This window comes from Eptatretus burgeri, chromosome 10 (genome assembly GCF_056783735.1).
Source record: "Eptatretus burgeri isolate ZD-2024b chromosome 10, Ebu_testis_v1, whole genome shotgun sequence".
NCBI lineage: Eukaryota > Metazoa > Chordata > Myxini > Myxiniformes > Myxinidae > Eptatretus > Eptatretus burgeri.
The window spans coordinates 75,670,543-75,695,526 of NC_140970.1; the positions used below are offsets into that span (position 1 = coordinate 75,670,543).

Genomic DNA, 24,984 nt, shown 5'->3' on the forward strand with positions numbered 1-24,984 from the left:
TAAAGTAAAACTGTAAGTGTTGCCGTGTGCTCGCGTAGTCGGTAGTAGATCTGCATTGTTGTTGCTTTTGTAACATCTGCTTTTGTTGTAATTGTATATGTGTGCTTTACGTGTGCCGCGGAATAAATGTGCCTTATGTTGAACTGTTTTTCCCGTTTCGCTTCGTCTTTTCTTTAATTGAATCTCCATCTTGCTTCACGTAAAGGGTTGGTAGTGGGCTTAATACGCCCGATAATTAATCGGAACCGTCAAGGTCGACGATAACACCGCTCGCTTATCCCGATAGTATGGAACGGGTCGGTTAAGTGGCCCGTGTCCGGAGTCGACCTGCGGCGAAGTGTGATCGCCCGGTCTACCCTCCATGTGGGTACTTAGGTAGGTCGAATTTGGCGAACAACCCTATCCCACACGGGGGGCCGATTGGCACGATCGTGGTGAGGCCGAAAAGCCCACCCGTGACTAGTTCCCGGCGTTAGTCCGAGAGGGTCACGACAGAATTGTCCGTCCGGTGGGCGACGTGCCGCGATTCGAGTTACGCGGGCGCGAATTCGCAACAATATATATATATATATATATATATATATATATATATATATATATATATATATATATATATATATATATATATATATATATATATATATACATACGTGCCTGGTGTTGGCTTAGTGGTTTCGGGTGGTGGCTTGGGGTCCTGAGTTCGAGCCCCGCAGGCCACTAAATTAACATCAGGTGGGTTGACTCCGCCTGTTATCCTTCCGAGGTCGGCGAAATGAGCACCAGTGTACTGGTAATTATCCCTGCATGTCAAAGGGGACTAAAGGGTTGGCGTCAGGAAGGGCATTCGGCAATAAAAAAAATAAACATTGCCACAAGAAAGGGTACCATGATTGGAGCTCACAAAAAGCTGTCCCCTGTTCAGGGAAAAAGGCTTTAAAATGGTGTGATGATTATGCATATATTTATGTTTTCTTTTTGACTCCTCCCATGCTCTTCTCGCTGATGAAAGTTGCACAAAGCAACCATGAAAAGCTACAAAAGGTTAAGCCCTTTTCTGCTTCAAAATATATTTGAGTTCCTCCCCAGCTGCAAAACATTCAAAATTAACACATACATGAGAATCACAATGCTGCACGCCCCCTCAGACATAACTCAGCAGTCCGGCAGTTTGCGAGTCAACCATGAATGCCGATTGGTACTTCCATACTTGGCAGGGTTATCTTTCCAGTGGATTGGCAGAATCAAGAGGGGCTCATACCCTCGATATATACTTGCCTTATCTTATTTAATTAGATGCAGCTGAGCGGAGATGCCATGTACGTCCCGTCTAACTTGTTGAGTCAATCGGTGGGGTAGAATGTCCCAGGCCAACATTAAGTGCAGACTATGCTAGACCAATAAAGGAAAAGATACTACGAGCAGATTTAGAGTTGCAAACATCAAATGTTTTTATTTATATAAGGGCTAGGAAAAGCATGTGGTACATTTAAGCAGGGGTTTTTTTTTTAACAGGTGTTCGTACAATCGGTACATTCAGTAATTTGTGTGGGGTATGCAGCAACAGACATACAATGTGGTCCAAAAGAAAAAAAGAGCAGTTATCACCGATTCTATCCATCTTGGACAATTGTACTTAAACTGGCATAACAGCCATCAGGATCATTCTGCAGAAGGATTGATAAGTGAGAAAGAAAAGCGAAAGTTTGAGGGATTTGTCGACCTCTGTGCTCCCCTGACGTGGCCTGGTGAGCCTGACACTTTTCTGTATTAGGGAAATGCAAGGGAGAGGGGACTTGGATACAGGGGTGTCGCTGCCTGGCTGGGTTATTGTTCCATTTCTTCCTTTGGCACTGCACTGCATCCCATGCTTCACCTCAAACCCACCACCAGTCCACCCAAAATAACTTCAATATAAACCTCCTGAAAATCTCCGAGAATGCTATTTTACAAGCTCCACGTGGGGCGGAGCCCAGCATCCCCACCAGGCATGCCTGTGTCACACAGCAACCAATCTCTGCCCCTCATGTTCCAAGCACACTGTGCCCACTGGCCTAGACTTCACCTGCATCTTGACATCACCCTCCCCATGAAGCCGTCGGACAAGAAATGACTGCATTCATCTTTGAGGCGGGCAACAGGGTCGACCTCCCGACTTAATATGGGAGCAGTGTGTATCACTCCCCGCTTGTAGCGCAAGCATCCTGGAGGCACCATGAACAAATTATGGTTTTACGGGCAGCACGATAGTTGCTGCTGAAAGGGAGGAACGACAGAAATATTAGCACAAACTTGCGCTAAATGGAAGCAAGCTTGGTTGGTAGTGGCACTCCAAGCGAAGGTGAAGTGCTGCTCCAAGCAGGTGCGATAGTGGTTGCTGTCATCAATAACAGGTGAGTGGTTGAGATGGTAGTTGGTGCAGTGTTGTGGTTGACATGCTTGGAACAGCACTGCGGTGGAAGAGCGATAGTCGAGGCTGAAATAGATGGTGTGCGAGCAAAGTGAGACGATTGTTGTTGGTCTTGTGTTGTGGTGGTAATTGTAATCTTGTGGTGGTTGAACAGTGGTTGAGGTGGCATGGTTGAATATTGGTGAATCTGGTGAGCGAGCATTCGGAATGCGAGCAAGTGATGGAATGTGAGCTTTGTATGATGTTTTACAAAGTGAATTAGCAATACAAGTTAATGTGTGATTTTATCAGAGTGGTGAAGTAATTATATTTGTGTTGCTCGAGGTTGTGGTAGTGGTTGAAAGTGGTATGGTGGCTCAGTTCTGGAACGCAATTTAAAAGAAGTTTGAAATTCAATGATAAAAAAATTGGAGAAAATGTGGAAAAAAAAACATAACTAACTCCTCTAGTCCAGAATCCCAGAAGGTTTATTCAAGTGAAAAGCGCCAGAACGTTTGACCTCATGGGCTGATGGGGTCGTCACAAAAATGTATTGCTGCCGGATCTGACCCGTGGCTTTCCCCCAAAAAACACTCAATTAGTGACGCCATTACCGAAAAACCTATTTCCTCAATATCTTGCAAACTATGCATGATAATATCACGAATAAGGTGTCCATACCTCTGTTTTCATGGTCAATCATTACCGTGATGCTTTGCATATTGCGAGAAAATGTATAGTTTACCAGGTAAATGCATAGTTCATCCACTAAATTAGCGATGCCATTACCAAAACCTCACTATTTGAAAAACTGTGCGTGATAATATCACAAATAAGGTGTCTTTAACGATATTTTTAAGGTCAACCATTACCCTGACACATGTGTTATTACTGGGAAATGTGTAGTTTACCATGTAAATGTGTAGCACACCTGCTCATTAAGTGATGCCATTACCGAACAACGATATATGGAAAACTTGCAAATGTGCAGTTCACATAATTAACTTGATGTCCTTCTGGCATTACAAGTCTTCTCTATCACTTTCATCACTCTTCACTGTCCTCACTCCAAGCATTATCTGACTTCCTCATCTACTAAATTATCTTCCACGCCATCCCCATCATCCTCATGTGGGCCTGTGAGGGACTATGTAACAACTTCCTGGGTACCAGCCTGGTTCAAAGCAATTTTGAGACAACTTCCATCCATAGTCTGTCAGACTCACCCCACCAGTTGGATATGTCGAATCAGCTCTCTTCCAGATTCTTGCCACATAGTGTGCCCTTTTCATATGATTACCAAGTGTCTTGGCGCATGGGGGAAGAGAGGCACAGTTTGTCTTCTTAATTCTGGCAAGGGGCTCCTTTTCGTCACCACCACTCATTCGCATGAACGCCTTGTATCTGGCTTCATTAATGTCAGAGGTTTTGAAGCCATACAGCACACAGACAAAGAATGTAACAGCTTGGACGTCCACCTCCTCAGCTGTTAGAGATCGCAATGCCATCGCATGAGCTGCATCTGACTCCATCCGCTGAAAGGGCTTCACTTTGCCCTTTCTGTAGAAACACGATGTGAAATCACAACCAGTCAAGGCATGAAGTCTGATTAGTGCTTCAGTGATACCAGTCTGTTTCTTCTCAAGAGCGTCAGCTAGTTTAGTGACATCAATGTACCTTCGGTGGTTGCCAGATCCCTAGTCCATGATGATGTTGATCCCTTCCGACCTTCCAGAAAGCCCAAGCAGAATGATGAAGACGTCCGTATCAGTGGACCTTACAAGAGTGTTACCAGTGGAAATGTTGTTTGCGTGAAAGGCAATGAGTGTCTCAGCTTCTTCATGTCGACATGGGAGGTGATTCGGTTCCTCTATTTGCAGCACATCATACTCGTTCTTTTTCTCCATACACACAACACCATGTGAAACATAGTGTTTTTATTCCAAAAATTGAACCATATTGAAGCTTCCTCCATTACAAACCAGGCTAACTCTTCCTTGAATGATCTACTTTTGAGTAACTCTGTGCCACTCTGTCGCCGAGTGTGGTCAGGTCCAGTAATGATGAATGATTGAGGAGTAGTTGAATAACACAGGTTTCGCTCGGTATCTTTGATTGATGGTGACTGGTACTTGTCGAGCAAGAAATGGATTTGCTCCTCACGATACAAACATACTTTTGCCAAAAGATCCTTTGCCATGGTTGCATATGTGGACTTGCTGTGCTGCAGCACAGTTTCATGGAGGATAATACCACCATCAATCACTGCGGCTGTGATTGGGGGAAGACTGTTGTCATCGAGAAACACTTGCTGTCTGCTTTCAGGTTCCTTTGTGAGAGATGCCTTGTCTGTCTTCAGGGGAGTTCCATCGCTATGGGCAAGAGAAAGTGGTACTTCAGTAATCGGGTAGCTAAGAATATGATGCAGATCAAGTGCATTGCTTGTCTCGGCAGCAACAGCTAAGATTCGTCCAAAGACATCCCTGACTCCCTCTGCCGCATTCGCTCTTTGTGCTGCGGTCTTAGATTGCTTTACATTCTCTGCAGCAAAGTTCAACATTTTGATCCTTGCCACATAGTCACGACGACAAGTGTGATGGTATTTGGCTTCCTTTGCAATAAGATCTTCCCCTGGTCCAAGATCCTAGTATCACACTTTTTCTGAGCAGCAAGAAGGATTGCCTTGCTCCCGTATGTGGCTGAGGGGTTCATTTTTCTGCAACTTGCTCTTCCTCATCTGTCCACAAAAAAGACATTCCTGTCCAAGGATGCCTCTCATGCTGGTAGAAGGATGATCGGAACTTGAACGAGTGTTCTTCTGAGGTGGTTCAGATGGTTCTGTGCTTGGAGGTGCTCCTCTCTTAACAGCACAGAATCAACTGAGGCAAACTGAGTGGTAATATTTGCTTTCTTGGCCCTCAGCTGTTCTGATCTCTTTCGAGGTGTTCGAAAACTTGTCACTCTAAATCAAAGATTGTAAAGCACAGCAAGATAGCTCACTCGTGCGCAATCGCGTTCAATTTGGTGAAGTATGCAACGGAGCAGTACGGCGGCCATTTTAGCAAGCAAGCTGCTTTCGTCGTTGTAGTTCGACCGCTGTATTGACCGTGGAGTAGGAGGCAGGAGAGTGGCGGGAAAGAGAGTAAGGCGATGATACATTAGCCATGTACAAGACAGTTTCTTTTTATCACAAGTGAAATTACACAAAATAAGATGAGATGGAAGAAAGGGAGAGAAAGAAATAAATTAGGACGGAGAAACAGAGAAGAAGAGAAGCTAACAGATAAAAAAAAAGAAAGGCAAATTGAGAGAGGAAAGGATAAAAATCAAAGCCCAGACACATGCAGAAAGTATATTATTCTTTCCTGGATATATATATATATATATATATATATATATATATATATATATATATATATATATATATATATATATATATATATATATATATATATATATATCATCATCATCATCATCAACAAAAGAAGTCATGCACCACAATCTGTATGATAAATATCACCTTCCAAGAAAGTATCCTTCGAAGTAACTATTTAGGCATGGGGAGAAATCCAGGGAGGGGAGGCAAGGGTCAACCCCACACGCACACACACACACACACACACACACACACACACACACACACACACACACACACACACACACACACACACATTTTAATGGGTATTGAATGTTCTCCAAATGCCCCATCAATGTTTTGTGAAGACCTTTTTTTTCTTGCTTCTCACCTCCGAGTGTCCCCCCCCCCATCTATTTTTTTTTAACATCATCGAAGAACACCAGAAACAAAATAAAAATTATTATTACTCGTGTTCACAAGCCATTCTGGTGGTAATAATTTATTGTAAGGTAAAGTTGAAAACATAAATTATCATGGGATGTTTACTTCAAGATAACAGAATATTGACACCTGGAGACTTCTTAACAGAGATGATAATTGTCTTTCATTTTACAGTTGCTGATTTTACCAATGATAAGCATTTAAATTTGAAATTGAAACAATGCTCAGGACACCTTACAAGTAACCATGCAAATGCATTCCACAATATGCTTTTAGTTGATGTCATGACCATCCCAAAGTTTTAGTTGTGCATTACTTTCTGTGCTTTCCTGTTTTTTCGCTGTTTGCTTAAATCCATCAGGTTTCTTTTCCTGAATTTCAGTGCATAGTGAATACGCAAACTCACAAAAGTACCAACAATTTTTGATTTTACTTGGTCCCTGCATAGCTTTAGTTTTCTGTACTCGACTAGATTGCTTATGGCACCGTTGATGAGAAATGCAATGTTGTTCCTTGACATGTTAGCAATTGAAAACTCTTCTCAGAAAACCTCTTCACAACGTTTGCAGAAAGACAAAAAATGATCAGATGGGACCATCAGCGAACCAGTCGGACTTGAGTGTATTGTAAGCCTTGTGGTGGATGAAAAGCAGAGACGCATCATCCACTTCATCAGTCAAGGAGAGCAGTGCCTCCCTGCAGACCTGACACTTTGAGGAGAACTCGTGTCCTGCTGGGCAACAGTGACAGAGATAGCCAGCAATATACGCAAGTGTATTTTCTTCTGGTAGATTAAAAGGCACAAGTGTGAACATACAGTACGTGCAGAACTCTTCTGTGGCTGTGTAGCAGGCTTGTTAGGAAGACTCGTCTTTCTTTTCTCTGTAGTTAATGTCTGAAGCGTCAGCACGAACTTGTTTGAGTCAGGTGAGCAGTTTGCTCCAACATTTGGTTTGATTAGTTCGGCCACCATTACCATTCTAAAGGCAGATCTAAATTCTCTCGCTGATGGGTTATCTCTGCAACCACCCTTCCGACGAATCGTGGCAAACACATTTTCTACTATGTCCTGGTTAAGTCGTGATGTAAACAGGAACTTAATGTCTTCATTTGTCTGAAGGTCATCCCATAACTGCGACAAACAAGATATCGCAAGGCGCCAGCCCTTGATGAAGAGGATATTCTTCACTCCAATCACCTTCAAATTGTTTAGGATGGGCATACATGTTCCTGTAAAAATTTTTATATGTTCAGAGTTCTTTGACAGAGGTCGCTTTGGCTTCTTCGGGTCTCTAAAAAATCTGCTATAGAAAGAGTCGAACAAGCTGTCGATGTTCTCTATAAATTCTGCAGTGTGAATAGCTTCTCCTGAAAGTTTTCCCAGAACTGCATATGTGTATACTCCTACTGCTACAGTATGACTGAGTACCTGAGCAGCCTTGTTAATTCATTTTTGAAAAGCTATTCAGTTCAAAATGCGATTTTGTTAGTTTGCTTGCCTTCCTGATGGGTAACTGTGAGTCATGTTCATAAAATTGCTGTATGTATGACCACCTCACATGCCGTGAGCCATCTGTACCATCTATTCTGAAGACGTATTTCTCTAGATTTGACCTTGTATTTTTTAAGAGGTGTAGAGGGTCATGCATGCAGTAGACCTTTTCTCCTCTATGAAGAAGGAAAGGCTGAGCCTCTATCACTGACACCTGGTTGTACAAGCGGATATTATTTGATCCTTGGTCGCACATGACAACCTTTGGACAGAGCCCAATATCAGATAGCTTTTCAAGGCATTCATTGAGAAGAAGCTGCAACTTATCCGCAGGAGTTGCATCTCGGCACAGGAAGTAGCCAAGCGATTGCTTCCATTTGCCGAGCAAGCCTCTAACCATGAACACCAGTGCATGATTTGCAGCACGTGAAGTGTTTCCAAGGGAACCAAAATCCTCAAATCCCTCAACGACATTTTCAGTAATGTTATAGGATAATCCAGCTCGGAGACTCATTTCGTCGAAAGTGACTACACACAGCTTGTCCTTTCTTGTCATGGCAGACACTCTGTCTCCTTGAAGTTCAAGAACATTCATGGAGAATCCTGGTCGTACTTCCATACTGCTGAGCCAGCGCCGAAGGCCAGAGATAGACGGTAGTGTGAAGATACGTTGACAAAACGTATATGCTCTTGGGCTCTGATGATACAAAGACAAAGCAATGATCTTGTCAGAATAGGTCCATCTTCTCCCTCTTGCTCTGCGACGACAGTGAGAATTTCGCAATTGTGATGCAAAGAAGGAAAGAGCAGGCTCATCTAGAAATTTACTAGCTCCGTGGATCAGTTCTTTCACAGTCTGCGATTTTATTGCTGCCTCGTTCATTGCGTGCTTCAAAAGATTGACCTTCTCCTTAATTCGGAAAGTTCGGAGCTGCTCTTTCTTTAGCAATTTCTCCTGTTTCCCTGATGGTGTATTGTCTGAACAAAATGATGCTGGACTATCTGATCTGTTGCTGCTGTTTCTGCTGTTGCTTCTTCTGTCATTCTTGCTTGGCTTGCAGTACGAGTGGTCAACCAGTGGAGATGGGCTCCCTGCAGACAGACAAAGAAATGAGTCAATTAAAACAGGGAATTGATATTTCCTCTATTCATTTTTAGGCATGTCATCAAATATATATTTATGCCAGGAAATATTCTTCAAAAAGTGCACATCTACATGAACATGCAGGTCTGTAAGGTGAATTATATTTTACTTATACTGGAAAATCAACAGTACACGTATGCATAAGATGGTTTACATGTAAGGAATATAAAACATTTTAGAACTGAATGTTCCTTGCTTTCACATTAACATTTTTGACATTGTGATACAAATATAGAAAAAAAAAAATTAAAACATGAAATCCAACTTTAAGTTCTCATCCTACCAATTCATTTTTTTTTTTTTTTTGCAAAAATGGCAGCGTTTTGCATATCATGCTTCATTTTCAACTTTTCACTTTGGCAAGACACTAGAAATGAGATTCATAACTATATAGATCAGACTTACTTTTTTGTTGTTTCGAGGCATGTGGTGGGGATTCATTGTTGGATCTCTCTCTCTCTCTTCATGGTTCTACGAGGAGTAGACATCGTCTTCAGAGGGTTCGGAACATTGAAGAGTGTTGGCACAGCATTCCATTTCAGCCTGTTCTTTGTCATCCGATTTGAAAACTGATCTTCTTCAAAGTGTTCTGCACATAAGCGGCAATTGTTGCTGAGATAGACATGACTCCTGTTGAGCAAATCATCCCTACGGGTATTTTGAACCCATCTTTGACACCTGAAAAGAACAGGAACAAAAATTGGATTTACCTTCATGCCGAGGCTCGACTGATAGTAGTGATATACAAAAATACAATTTCATTTCACCAATATGAATATGTGTAGCTATATGTACACTGAGGAAAATTGACAAGTGGTCCTGTATCCATAGCAGTTAATTATTAAAATTCCAATAGTCTAATCATCAATAATTATGACATGAGTTGAAAGCTAAACTCTAAAGCAGATTAAAAATACAGTCACAGCAGCAGTAGGCCGTTTGTGATAACTGCACACTACACTGTCTGTGCTGCACTGTGTAGCTTTGCCTTTCTTTTGCCTTGAGTCGACTTGGCGTTCCTTATACTTCATAGTTTTATATTTTTATGCATATACTTTATACTTTTGGGTTATGTTATTTTATAACTTATAAATATGCAGTATTAGTCACGTACGCACATCAGTCAGATTAGAATAGAAACCACTCCGACTGGACTAACCTCTATTTTCAAAATTACAGTCAACAGACTATTCAAAGACACAATTTGAACTTCAACATACCTTTCCCTGATGTTCGGGAATCTGAAGAAAGACAAAACAGGTCGTTTGGATTGACGGTTTGAGCAGTTTATTGCTGAGCAGTGATTCTGGGATGAGGAACGAGAAGCCATTGCTTTGTTACCATCTGGAACATATGTGTTGTGAACAGCTTCCGGGTTGTTGGCTAGCGCAAGCTCGCTCTGCCTGCCTGCTAAAATGGCCGCCGAGGGCGTCCATTGGATACTTCACTGTTTGGCACGAGTGACCTATCTTGCTGTGCTTTACAATCTTTGCTTTAAATTGCCTTTCACCGTCTAGCAGCATTTTTGGCTGTTTCCCAGTTGCTGGAATTGAAACACTTCAGTGCACATTTAATTTCTCCTCTTTCTTTGCAAATTATACAAACGGGGGCGTTATTTGCCATGATCTGCAAATAACAAAAATGGACAGAGACCAATGCATTATTTGCCACATTGTAACAAAAGACAGATGGTACGACTCCATGAGGCAACTTTCAAGGTGAACTAAACATTTTCAAGCACTAGAGTTGGAATTGTAATATTTCACCATAAAAATATGGGTATGGACACCATATTTGTGATATTATCATGCATTGTTTTTCAGATATTAATGAAAATGAGTTTTTCCACAATGGCGTTGCCAACTGAGTGGGTGAACTAAACATTTACATGGCAAACTACATTTTCTAGCAATAATGTGGGTGTTAGTGTAATGATTGACCATAAAAGCATAGGTGTAGACACCTTATTCGTTATATTATCATGCGTATTTTTCCAGATATTGAGCAAAATAGGTTTATCGGTAATGGCGTCACTAATTGAGTGATTTTGGGGGCGAAAGCCACGGGTCAGACCCGGCAGCAATGCATTTTTGTGATGTCGGTGGATGACCCCATCAGCCCATGAGGTCAAACGTTCTGGCGCTTTTCCCTTGAATAAACCTTCTGGGCTCCTGGACTAAAGGGCCCTATCTGTAACAAATATGAACACAAATTACTATCTCAGGAACTGCTATATGATGTGTGCCATTGCCTTTGAGTGATGTTTTTCAGGTGTGTGTATGTGTGTGTATATATATATATATATATTGTGACGAATTTCTGGTCCACCCGGCGTGCGATCAGCCACGTAACTCAAATCGCCACCGCGTCGCCCAACGGAACGGACAATTCAGTCGTGACCCTCCCGGAACAACGCCGGGAGCTAGTCACGGGTGGGTCTTTCGACCTCACCACAATCGTGCCAATTGGCCACCTGCGCAGGATAGGGTTGTTTGCCAAACTCGACCTACCTAAGTACTTGCACGGGTAGTTAACCGGGCAATCGTACCTCGCCGCTGGCCGGCCTAGGAACAAACCACTTAAGCGGTCCGTTCCGTGCTTCAGTGATAACCGAGCGGTGTTATCGCCGGCCCCGACGGACGTGATTATTTACCAGGTGCTTTCACCCTTCTACCAATTCCTTCCGTGATGCAAGATGGAACTTTCAAACAAAGGAAAGGACGCAACAAAACGGGCAACAGTTCAACAAACACATTTATTATGCACACAGATGAGCAAGGGCAGTCATGCAATGTACGGGCCACCAAAAACATTCATGCACGTATGTACAGCTGAAGAAATGCAAAGAAAGAATTACTACCGACTAAAGCAATGTACATACATGCAGTCACTTAGGCAGTTCTAACTTGTTGGACACGGCGCCACAGCATGCATACAAAACCCAAATAAATAAGTGTAAGAGAAAGGACTTCCCTTTTTGTGGCCAGTGAGTCGCTCTCCCACGACCGTCAGCGTGGTCGCGCCTGGCCCTGACCTCTCTCGCGGCCGGCGAACCCTCTCCGGCACTCCTCGTCCGGACGCGCAGGTCCACCACACAACCGGTGCTGCCGCGCCTCCCGTCCGTGCCTCCGTTGACAGGCCGCTCACCAAGCCGCGGGCGCAGGACCTCTTCCACCGACAAGACAACCAGCGCCAAGAAGAAGACGACGACCAGCCCAGAAGCTCAAAAAAAACAGAAGAACACAGGAACTCTCGAAGACAAGAAGGAGACAGGAAGACTACTCAAGGGCCATGCTGTCCGCCTTTTGTAGTGCGGGGCTCCGCCCTTCGCTCCGCCACGTTTTTGGCCCCCCCTCCCTTCGAGCTTCTTGGAGAAGCCTCTCGAAGGGGGGCGTGCCCTCTCGTTCTCCCTCCACCCCGCCCCGTGCGGGGGCCGGGGGAGTCAGTTTTGGCTCAGGGCCAGGGAATTATTCCCCCAAAAAGAGGCCCCCACCTTTTCTCACCTTTGACCCCCGGCTCGGATCGCACTTCCACCACACGGAGCGCGGGGAAAATAGGCGGGAATCCGAGGCAGGAGAATTTAGGCGGGAGAAGTCCGTGCAGGCTCCGCAAGAGCTTTTATTCTGGCAATCCTGCATGTGTTCTTGGACGGTTTTTACCGCGGAAATCGTCGCCGCGTGGTCCGTGGAGAACGGCGTTTGTAAACGCGGATAGTGGCGAAGATGGCGGTGGTTGTTGTGGTGAGGGTTTGAGCGTGGTTGATTCGTGGTTGTAGTTGGTGGCGATGGGTGTTGGGGGATGATTGTTCCAAAATAATGACAGAGAAAAGAAAAACGGCCATCTCCAAGGATCGCAGCCCGGTGAACACGGAAATTTCCTCGAAACAACGGTGGGGAAATCTAACTACACAATTACTTATCATCATAACCGATCTAAGGACCCTTTTATGGTGTATTGCAAATTTCCACAGCCGTAACGGTATATATATATATATATATATATATATATATATATATATATATATATATATATATATATATATATATATATATATATATATATATATATATATATATCTTCTTCTTTCAGCTGCTCCCGTTAGGGGTCGCCACAGCGGATCATCCGTATGATCCGCATAGTGATTTGGCACATGTTTTACGCCGGATGCCCTTCCTGACGCAACCCTGGTCGCCTCTTACGATACAGGGATATGGTACACCTATCTTAACCGGGGTATACACTGGCCCAGTACACTGGTATTCATTTCGCCGACCTCGGAAGGATGACAGGCTGAGTCAACCCCCTGGTGTATTAATTCAGTGGCCCAACGGGGCTTGAACTCAGGACCTTTTGGATCCCAAGCCGCTGCCCTAACCACTGCGCCAACACCAGGTATATATATATATATATATATATATATATATATATATATATATATATATATATATATATATATATATATATATATATATATATATATATATATATATATATATAGTGACGTCCACGGGACTTGAACAGTCACGCCAACGTAGAATGAGCCGAAACGATGGAGGCGATTTATTTGTTTACAACCCAAAGACGGCGGTTTTAATCGCTCTACCGCAAACGGGACGAGGAAGGTGGCACGAGTCACTTTTCACTGAGTTGATGATGTTTATTCTTTTTACTATTGACCAGAAATAACAAGACTCGGCAAGAGGAGGGATCCGGGGCGATTCGACGGGATGGTGTGGGATCGGGCGTGGGGAAAAACACAGACAATTCCAATGAATATACAGTTCTCAATCCCTCTAAGGCGCCAAGCACACACACACACACACACACACACACACACACACACACACACACACACACACACACACACACACACACACACACACACACACACACACACACACACACACACACACACACAAAACGTAGCTACTTCTGGTGGTCAGGCTGGACCGTGGTGTGGACGCAACTGTCCCTGGATCGGCGCCGGACGAGCCGGCCTTGCTCTCCTCAGGGGGGGGGGGGCAGGAGAAACCGCGGTACTGTCGACCTCCTGGTCCTGGCCCAAGTCCGCCCACAGCCGCCAGGGAACCAGCTCCCGCACCAAGCCGCGAGCAGGAGAGGGAGGCAGGTCCACCCGCCGCCCGACCCCGCTCTCCGAGTCAGCAGAACCCCAGAGCCAACCGAGGTGAGGCACGAGGCTCGGCAAGGCTCCCAGGCACGATCAAGAGCACGATCAACTCAGCACAGCAACCAGGACGCTCTCTGCCAGCACAGGTTCCACACCAAAAAAACACGAGTGTTCTGGTTGTAATCTTCTTCTTCTTCTTCTTCTTCTTCTTCTTCTTCTTCTTCTTCTTCTTCTTCTTCTTCTTCTTCTTCTTCTTCTTCTTCTTCTACTTCTACTTCTACTTCTACTTCTACTTCTACTTCTACTTCTACTTCTACTTCTACTTCTACTTCTACTTCTACTTCTACTTCCCGAACAGAACCTTTTTATCCTTCTGCCCTCGTCACCTCCAATCGAGCCGTTTATTGGCCGACTGCCGTCGCCTTCCGCCAATCGTGATCACGGGGCGGAGCCATCCGCTGAACTGTCCTGTGACGTCACGGCCAGTCTTCAGAGAATACCAAAAGGGGTTTACGCAGACACACTTACCCTATCCCGTGTCCCTATCTAATTACGTGACATTTATCATTTCCCCCTTGAAGAAATGAACATTTACTAGACAACTTATCACCACTGAATTACTACTTATTACATCGAGATCCTGGTAAACTCGAACAGCATGGCATACCTAATTAAACATCCTAATTACCCTTTGAATGCATACCCCCCCCCCCTCAAACGTAACAATATACACAGCTGTGGAAAAAAATAAGAGACCACTCCAAAAAATTTTTAAATCGGCATAAGTGTCAGCATCATGTATAGCAGCCATTCCATTCCAGTGTCTGTTGAATTCCAACACAGGCATACCTCATTCTACTTTGTGAGGTACTGATTTGGTGATCAGCTGCACCGAATCTTATTTAACAAGGAAAAGTATAAAAAGCACTGCTGTGGTCATCACTATCCTCTTGCAATAGGACCAGCTGGATGGCAAAAACCGTGCCAGTAGTACCTCAAAAGTAATTGGAATAAAAAAAAAACTATTGACCATGCCAAAAGAGTTGAAAAGAAAAGTTTTGAGTGAGGAAAAGAAGGGTTCAATTCTGGCTTTACTGGCAGAGGGATACAGTGAGCGTCACGTTGCTTCCATCCTTAAAATTTCAAAGACGGCGGTTCATAAGAACAAGGTCAAGCAGCAGACATTGGGGACAACAAAGCTTCAGACTGGCAGAGAGCGAAAACGACTTTCCACTGACCGGGATGACCTCCAACTCATTCGAATGTCACTCAACAACCGTCAGATGACATCAAGTGACTGACAAAAAGAATGGCAAATGGCAGCTGGGGTAAAGTGCACAGCCAGGACGGTTCGAAACAGGCTCTAAGGGGCAGGGCTGAAGTCGGGCAAAGCTAGAAAAAAGCCCTTCATCAATGAGAAGCAAATAAGAGCCTGGCTGAGGTTGGCAAAAGACCAGAAGGATTGTACTGTAGAGGACTGGAATAAGGTCATCTTCTCCAATGAGTCCAATTTTCAGCTTTGCCCAACACCTGGTCGTCTAATGGTTAGACGGATACCTGGAGAGTCCTACAAGCCACAAGGTCTCGCACCCACTGTGAAATTTGGTGGAGGATCGGTGATGATCTGGGGTTGCTTCAGCAAGGCTGGGATCAGGCAGATTTGTCTTTGTGAAGGACTCATGAATCAAGCCACGTACAAGGTTGTCCTGGACGAACACTTGCTTCCTTCTGCTCTGACAATGTTCCCCAACTCTGAGGATTGTTTTTTCCAGCAGTACAATGCTCCATGCCACACAGCCAGGTCAACCAAGGTGTGGATGGAAGACCATCAGATCAAGACGATGTCATGGCCAGCCCAATCTCCAGACCTGAACCCCATTGAAAACCTCTGGAATGTGATCAAGAGGAAGATAGATGGTCACAAGCCATCAAACAAAGCCGAGCTGCTTGATTTTTTTTTGCGCCAGGAGTGGCATAAAGTCACCCAGAGGCAATGTGAAAGACTGGTGGAGAGCATGCCTAGACGCATGAAAGCTGTGATTGAAAATCAGTGTTATTCCACAAAATATTGATCTCTGAACTCTTCCTCAGTTAAAACATTTGTTTTGTGTTGTTTCAAGATGAATATGAACGTGTTTTGTTTGTATTATTTGAGGTCTGAAAACACTGAATCTTCTTCTTCCGGCTGCTCCCCTGAGGGGTCGCCACAGCGGATCAGCCGTATGAGCCGCATAGTGATTTGGCACATGTTTTACGCCGGATGCCCTTCCTGAAGCAACCCTGGTCGCTTCCTACAACACAGGGATATGGTACACTTATTTTAACCGGGGTATACACCGGCCCAGTATACTGGTACTCATTTTGCCGACCTCGGAAGGATGACAGGCTGAGTCAACCCCCTGGTGTATTAATTCAGTGGCCCAACGGGGCTTGAACTCAGGAACTCTTGGATCGCAAGCCGCTGCCCGAACCACTGCGCCAACACCAGGCTTGTCTGAAAACACTGAATCTTTGTTGTTATTTTTACCAGTTGTCATTTTCTGCAAATAAATGCTCTAAATGACAATATTTTTATTCAGAATCTGGGAGAAATGTTGTCAGTAGTTCATAGAATAAACCAAAAATGTTCATTTTACTCAAACACATACCAATGAATAGTAAAACCAGAAAAACTGATAATTTTGCAGTGGTCTCTTAATTTTTTCCAGGGCTGTGTGTGTGTGTGTGTGTGTGTGTGTGTGTGTGTGTGTGTGTGTGTGTGTGTGTGTGTGTGTGTGTGTGTGTGTGTGTGTGTGTGTGTGTGTGTGTGTGTGTGTGTGTGTGTGTGTGTGTGTGTGTGTATATATATATATATATATATATATATATATATATATATATATATATATATATATATATATATATATATATTGTTATGGATTCGCGCCCGCCGGCGTGCTGACGGCCACGTAACTCGAATCGCGGCACGTCGCCCACCGGACGGACAATCCAGTCCTGACCCTCTCGGACTAACGCCGGGAACCAGTCACGGGTGGACCTTTCGGTCTCACCGCGATCGAGCCAATCAGCCCCCGCGTGGGATAGGGTTGCTCGCCAAATTCGACCTACCTAAGTACCCACACGGAGGGTAGACCGGGCGATCGCAGGTCGACTTCGGACACGGGCCACTTAAGCGACCCGTTCCGTACTATCGGGATAACTGAGCGGTGTTAACGTCGGCCTCGACGGTTCGATTAATTATCGGGCGTATTCAGCCCACTACTAACCCTTTACGTGAAGCAAGATGAGGATTCAATGAAAGAAATGACGAAGCGAAGCGGGAAACAGTTCAACACAAAGCACATTTATTCGCGATGAACGGAAAGCACACATATTCAATTCCACCAAAAGCACATAGAAAAGGAAAAGAAACACAATGCAATTTTACACAAAAAGCAAATGCGACAATGCAGATCTAATACCGATTACGCGAGCACACGGCAACACTTATACAATTTTACTTCACAGACGGCGCCGACAACACACATTCCCAAAAACAAAAGAAAAGAGAATACCCTCAAGGATGAGGTGGGCCTGAGGCCGAGACCGGGTCGGGCCTACCCGTCTGGTGATGAGACGCGGAGCGGCGATGGTGCCTCAACTTCGCGGGCCTCGCGGGCAGTGTCTGGTAGGGGGTGGGAAAGGGGCCCCCTTGGTCGCACTATCTCAGCGCGGGGGGAAACAGGAGGGGGTTGCTGATGCTCGGGGGAAAGGAGGATTTCTACTCTGCCTCGAGTCTCGCGACGAGCGTCTCCACCTCGACCAGGTCGCGCCGTCGGCCTCCCTGGTGTGCAGCTCCCGGCACGACGCGAGCACCCCCTCGTCTGCCCTCGCCGCCTCTCCACAGCTCCGTCCCCTTCGCTCCGACTCCAACGCACACGACGACGACCAACTCCTTCTTGTTTCTTCTTCCCAACTCCACCGACTGCGAAGTCTTAACTCTTTATTCTGCTTCTTCCCAACTCCACCGACTGCGAAGTCTTAACTCACTGGACTGACGAACGCGGTCGCTTATATAAGCCCCGTGGCTTCGCTCTCTCATCTTTGACCCCCTGCCTTCGACCTTTCACCTCGCTTCCCATTGGCCCGAGAAAAAGTGGGCGTGAATGCTTTTTGATCCATAAATTTGCATTTAGCGATCGCCCTCCAACGCCCTGGAGGCGGGGCCAAATCGCCCCTCGCTCACCGATTGGACGGAACAAAAGTGGGCGTGTGTCGTTTTTGATCCGTTTTTGGAGCTGAAAATCCGTGGTTTTGTACACGCTGTTCGGCGCGCGCCCTGCACGAGTCCAACACCGGTACCCACAAGCGGCGCAAGAACGGTGGCGATGCGACGGTTGCGAGGTGTGACGTGAAGCGGCGCCGCGGTGGGTGGTTGATGTTGTGGTTGGTGGTGGTAACAATGGCGGTTGGTCCAAAATAAAGATAGTAAAAGAAAAACGGCTATCCTGAAGAGTCGCAGCACGCATAAATGACATGTATTCCCACTAGACAACGGGTTTGGGCCTAACTACACATATACTTACCGAGATATCTCACCTAAGGGACCTGAATGGTGGTTTGCGAATTTGGTAACCACAACAATATATACACACACACATGTAGATAAATTTTTTTTAAATATATACATATGAACTTTAAAATGATGATATTTACCATTAATCATATTGGGGGAGGTGGGGTTTTGATAGGGAGGTGGGAGCTGTGAGTGCTGTTATATATATTGTTGTGGTTACCAAATTCGCAAACCACCATTCAGGTCCCTTAGGTGAGGTATCTCGGTAAGTACATGTGTAGTTAGGCCCAAACCCGTTGTCTAGTGGGAATACATGTCATTTATGCGTGCTGCGACTCTTCAGGATAGCCGTTTTTCTTTTACTATCTTTATTTTGGACCAACCGCCATTGTTACCACCACCAGTCACAACATCAACCACCAACCACAACGCCGCTTCACCACAACCGCCACGACCTTCACGTCACACCTCGCAACCGTCGCATCGCCACCGTTCTTGCGCCGCTTGTAGGTACCGGTGTTGGACTCGTGCAGGGCGCGCGCCGAACAGCGTGTACAAAATCACGGATTTTGTGCTTCAAAAACGGATCAAAAACGACACACGCCCACTTTTTGCCGTCCAATCGGTGAGCGAGGGGCGAATTGGCCCCGCCCCCAGGGCGTTGGAGGGCGATCGATATATGCAAATTTATGGATCAAAAAGCATTCACGCCCACTTTTTCTCGGGCAAATGGGGAGCAAGGTGAAAGGTCGAAGGGAGGGGGTCAAAGATGAGAGGGCGAAGCCACGGGGCTGATATAAGCGACTGTGTTCGTCAGTCCAGAGAGTAGGAGAGTCGAGAACAGAGAGTTAAGACTTCGCGGGCGGTGGAGATGGCAAGAAGGAGCTGGTCGTCGTGTGCGTTGGAGTCGGAGCGGAGGGGACGGAGCTGTGGAGAGGCGGCGAGGGCAGACGAGGGGGTGCTCGCGTCGTGCAGGGAGCTGCACCCCAGGGAGGCCGACAGCGCGACCTGGCCGAGGTGGAGACGCTCGTCGCGGGACAATAAAAATCCTCTATACCCCGAGCATCAGCAACCCCCTCCTGTTTCCCCCGCGCTGAGATAGTGCGACCAAGGGGGCCCCTTTCCCACCCCCTACCAGACACTGCCCGCGAGGCCCGCGGAGTTGAGGCACCATCGCCGCTCCGCGTCTCATCACAGACGGGTAGGCCCGACCCGGTCTCGGCCTCATGCCCGCCTCATCCTTGAGGGTATTCTTTCCTTGGTTTTGGGTATGTGTTGTCGGCGCCGTCTGTGAAGTAAAATTGTATAAGTGTTGCCGTGTGCTCGCGTAATCGGTATTAGATCTGCATTGTCGCATTTGCTTTTTGTGTAAATTGAATTGTTTTTCTTTTCTGTGTGCTTTTCGTGGAATTGAATATGTGTGCTTTCCGTTCAGCGCGAATAAATGTGCTTTGTGTCGAACTGTTTCCCGCTTCGCTTCGTCATTTCCTTCATTGAATCCTCATCTTGCTTCACGTAAAGGGTTGGTAGTGGGCTGAATACGCCCGATAATTAATCGAACCGTCGAGGTCGACGATAACACCGCTCGGTTATCCCGATAGTACGGAACGGGTCGCTTAAGTGGCCCGTGTCCGAAGTCGACCTGCGGCGAGGTGCGATCGCCCGGTCTACCCTCCGCGTGGGTACTTAGGTAGGTCGAATTTGGCGAGCAACCCTATCCCACGCGGGGGCTGATTGGCTCGATCGCGGTGAGACCGAAAGGTCCACCCGTGACTGGTTCCCGGCGTTAGTCCGAGAGGGTCACGACTGGATTGTCCGTCCGGTGGGCGACGTGCCGCGATTCGAGTTACGTGGCCGTCAGCACGCCGGCGGGCGCGAATCCGCAACACTGGTGTCAGGAGTGGGATACAAATCCATCGCCCTCCTCTCGGCACTGGTAACGGAGAACAGGAAAACGGGCTCTCCTGTCTCCAGCTAAATTCACGGGAATCGGTCCAGGGGTGAGAGAAGCGACCCCCGATTCCCTCCAAATTACGAGCGAGCGGAATTAACCCTTCACGAGAAGCAAGATGGCGTCTCAAGGCGAGCGGGAGCCGGGGGTATTAGAAATGGATGTAGAATGTGTAGAATCCATGGTCCAGGATGGAATCCCCGTGCAGGAAATGTTGATTGTGCAGGAACACGGACTCGCCCAACTGAACCCAGAGCCCGAAATAGGTGCGGCAGCGGCCGCGGTGTATGACACCTCCCCCCCCCTCTCCACCAAAACCCTTCCCCAACCCTTGCCGAAACGGCTCAGCTGAGTGCATCCGACATGGCCCAGCTATGCGCCATGCTGGCGGCAATGACAGCAAAGATGGATACAAACACAAATGAAATGAAAAACGAAATGAACAAGCAAATAAACGGAATGGAAGCAAACATGAGGGAAGAAATGAAAGAACTACGGGGTGAGACGCAGAACATGGGCCGATGCCTGCAGGCGGGCATGAAGGCCGTGACCAGGGAGCTGGGAATGGCGACTCCACGTGTGGGAGCAAACGAGCTGGAAGGGGGTGCAACGGCTGACAGGCCCGCGGTGGAGGCGGGTAAAAAAATAATTCGGGGGGCGTGTTGGGCGAGGGTCATGACAGAGGAATCGACGGTGACCAAAAGGGAAGAATTAAATGGGGAGACCAAAACGTGTGAGACGAGACACGAGGTGACGACAACGGAAATAATAGTGGAGACAAGTGAGGTAAAGGGTGAAGAGTTGGCAGTGACGGCAGCCGGGAAGGGAACGATAGAGGAGAGACTGCACGGTGAGGACGGGGTAAGTGACGCACACACACACACGGAGGTAGTGGAGGACAACGGGGGTGAGCTCGCGGAGCGTGTAGAGACCCAGTGCGAGCACCTGGATGGCCTCCTCCAGGAACGAGGGGAGGGAGTATGCCCCCTTGAGGCGAGTCACGACCAGGTGAGTTCAGTCGTGCTTTGCGAGGTTGAGGGGAGGAGTGCTGTGGACAGGTGCACGGAGAGCTTGGGGGGTATAGAGGCCCCGGAGACCCTTGTGGGGACACGAATCCCCAGTGTGGTTGTCCCTGTGTGTGTGGTGCAAGGTGTGAGTGCGTCCCCGTGTGTGGAAGCGACCCCGTGTGTGAATGGTGAGGTGGCGATTGTGCCAGAGTACGTGCTTCCCAGCACGGCCAGTGTGGATGAGGCACCGCGGGTGAGTGCCCCCGCGTGTGTGGATGAGGCACCGCGGGTGAGTGCCCCCGCGTGTGTGGATGAGGCACGGAGTGTGAGTGAGGCACCGCGGTTGAGTGCCCCCGCGTGTATGAGTGGGGCACGGTGTGTGGATGAGGCACCGCGGGTGAGTGCCCCCGCATGCGTGAGTGAACGGCCGTGTGCAAGGTCGCTGTGTGCAAGGGAGACCGTGTGTGTGAGAGAGCGGTATGTGAGGGAGATGTCGGTTGGCATGCGGGAGCACGCAGCCGCGTCTCCCGGTGTGAATGTGATGGAGTGGACTGTGTGCGTCGTAACACGCAGGTGTGCGTGGGTCGAATGGCGACGACGGCGACATGGGAGGAACGAAAGCCGAGTAGCGGCTGTAGTTGTTTCGCGGACCGTGCCGGGTTCACCCAGCAGTGAGCACGCGGTTCGTGCTGTGCAACGCACGAGGCCACCACGTGCTCGCTTGCGAGAGTGAAGTCCCGGTCCGGAAACGCACGCGGTGGATTTGCCGATCCCGCGGACGGACAAAGTTGAGGCAGGATTATGGATTTGGACCGGACGGGTTCTCCACGCGATCGTGTGTGTTAAGCTCCAACGGGCAAAGCACATGTGTTCGCGTGGCGAACCCCTCGAGACGTGGGGCTTGTGTTTTTTTTTTTATGCGCACGGTGACGCCATGGCTGCACGTGGGGTTGGAATCCGGCAGGAGGGGTATCCCTGCCGGATGGTAACGTCCAAGGAGGGACGAGGAACACGTGCAGCTGCATGACGTCACGGCCAGGTGCAAAGTGCGCGAGCTCTGAGTTGCCGCGCAGGTGCTGCGCATGAAAAAAAAAAAAAAGAGCAAGCCTCACTTTCGGGTGCACAGGATTCCTGGGCAAGGGGTGGAAGACCCCCTTGACCTTGGGCACAGGATGGAAACTAGTTAGGGGGAAGGGTTAGCTTAGTTAGACCGACTTCATGGGGCAGGGGTAAGTCCTCATGGAGTCCGTGGAATGGATTAGGTAGAGGGATTTAGCCAGATTTAGGATGGGAAAATGGGAAATGATTTTTGATGATTTGGAGACAGTGACAGACTTGTGGATGTGTAGAGGGGACGTAGTTTAGCTACGTAGTGTTAAAAGGAACGTGCTATAGTGTAAGGGACGACGTGGGAGCACGAGTTAGTTAGGGGATGTAGTTAGAAGAATGGCAGAGTTCCGTGGTGAGTGTGTTGAAGAGTTGGAGAGTTGTGAGGTGAGTACATGTTGAGTGAGTGAGGCCAGCGGGTCTGTGTGTATGGAGTGAATGGGGAATGCATGGTGCGATGAGTGATTGGGGGGAGGAGTGACTCCCGCCCAAGGGACCCCGGGGTCAGTGTAAAGTGAGTTAGGGGGTTCGTTAAATTGAAATATGGAGGTCGTTTTGCTGTTGGTGGGAAAGTAGGCTCGAGACCCATTTGGAGGGGTGCAGGAGCCCTGTTGCCGGGCTTGGGAGCGTGGCTGCGAAAGGTGAGTATCGCTGAGTGGGTACCCCGGGCACCAGGCTAGTCGGCCGCGGTAGGCCAAGGGCCCATGGGGGGCCGGGATAGCGTAGTGGGCACGGGTGCGCCTGCTTGGTGCGGGGGGCCCGGGGCGCCATTAGCCGCGTGGGCAGTGTTGTGGGCATGGGTGACCCTCGGAAAGGGGCCCGGGAAGCCAGCCTGCCACGTGTGCGTTTCAGGGGAGGTGCCATGGGGGGCACTCCCTGGTGTTAGGGAGCTGGTAGGCTCGGAGGCAGTGTAGTGCCCGGGGGTGCCATAGCGGGAGAATCGGCAGAGGGTCGTGCCTGCCAAAGGGAGCCACGTGTCCCAGCCAGGAGACCGTGTGAGGGCACGGAGAGAAAATTGGGGGGCGAGGCCCGAAATTGTGAGGACACCAACACAGGCGACGGGAATCTGGGTTTATAGAAACAATAATTTAAGCGAGAGACGCTTGTTGAAAGCCCCGGGGTAGTTTAACAGTTAAATGGTTAGGGTAGATTAGGAGATGTACCCCTCCGCACCATCCATCCCCTCGCTGTCGTTGTGGGCCGCTGGACCCACTTTGGTTATAGATCGCCGAACTCTGGGGAGGCCATTCTGAGGCTTCGTTGGGCCTCGACACAGGACGTTAGCTCTCCCTTATTCCCCTCCGGGAAGGGAACGTAGGGGTTGGGAGTAGGCTAGGTGACAGGATAGGTTAGCCGAACAAGGACGATAAAGGGGGTTAGGGGACGATTTATAGTGGGGGAGTAAAAATAAAAACAACAAAAAAATAAGTTGGGGCTAAATTGGGGTTTGACAAATTAAGGGAGTGGGTATGTACAGTGACAGGCAAAGGCGATAGGTTGGGAGGGAGACAGGTAGGTAGGTCCGAGCCCGCCTTCCAAGTGGCCAGCACCACCGCACTCCCTCCACCAACCTCCACTGAACGGCAAAGGCTGGCCAGCTTCATCTGCCGGCTGGCTGTTTTTCTGCAAGGCCTGTGCCGGCCAGTTCATCTGCTGGCTGTTTTTCTTCAAGGCCTGTGCCGGCCAGTTCATCTGCCGGCTGTGTTTGCCTGCAGCGGCCTTCATCTGCGGGCTGAGTTTGCCTGCTGCCTTTGCCATGCCATGCCCACTGCCCCTGTTCACCAGCCCTGTTCAATTTTTGCTTTGCCCCCCCCCCCCTGTTCATTGCCATGTGCGCCAGGATCAAGGCAACAGTTTGCAAGCTGCAAGAACTGCCCTGTTGGCAGCTACAACACGGGCCTGCAGTGGCGGCCCGTGCACCGTGTTTGTGTTCACCCATCCATTCGTTGTGCTCATTGCGTGTGCCACTTGAGCTGGCACGGAGACTGCGTTGTGCAGCCCATGCACCGTTGTGGTTCACTGCGTTCAGTTCAAAAGGGAAGGCCTTGGACTGCGTGTGAGCAGCCAGCCACGTTCCCTGTCACCTGCATTGTTATGAGCCAGAGACTGCATGTGGGCAGCCTGGCTCCCTGCTAACTGCAGAGTTCAGTGATCCTGGGCCATGGTTTAGTGTAAAATTTGTAAGTTAAGGTTAAGATGTACTGTAAATATGAGTGCGCCCCCGGCATGTGTGTCTTAGCGCCGGCAATTTTATTTAAGTCGTCCGTGTGAGTGAGTTTGTTTAGATAGTTACGCAGCCCTCAGGTTATTTATTTTGGGGACACGAATACCATGAATGTCGCACTCAGGGATCCGTAGGTAAAATGTACTAGGGGAAAACTACACATGATGGCACACGAAAATTTGACGACTCGG

The 24,984-nt window shown here is 47.8% G+C and overlaps 1 long non-coding RNA gene across 1 annotated transcript in view; it reads left to right on the forward strand.

Annotated features, from left to right (window-relative positions):
* Positions 1-2,061: 2,061 nt before the first annotated feature.
* LOC147018898 (uncharacterized) overlaps positions 2,062-24,984 on the forward strand; it is a 37,757-nt gene continuing 14,834 nt past the window's right edge. The window contains exon 1 of the long non-coding RNA XR_015062822.1: positions 2,062-2,390. This is a non-coding gene — a long non-coding RNA (uncharacterized LOC147018898). The remainder of the gene's footprint in view (positions 2,391-24,984) is intronic.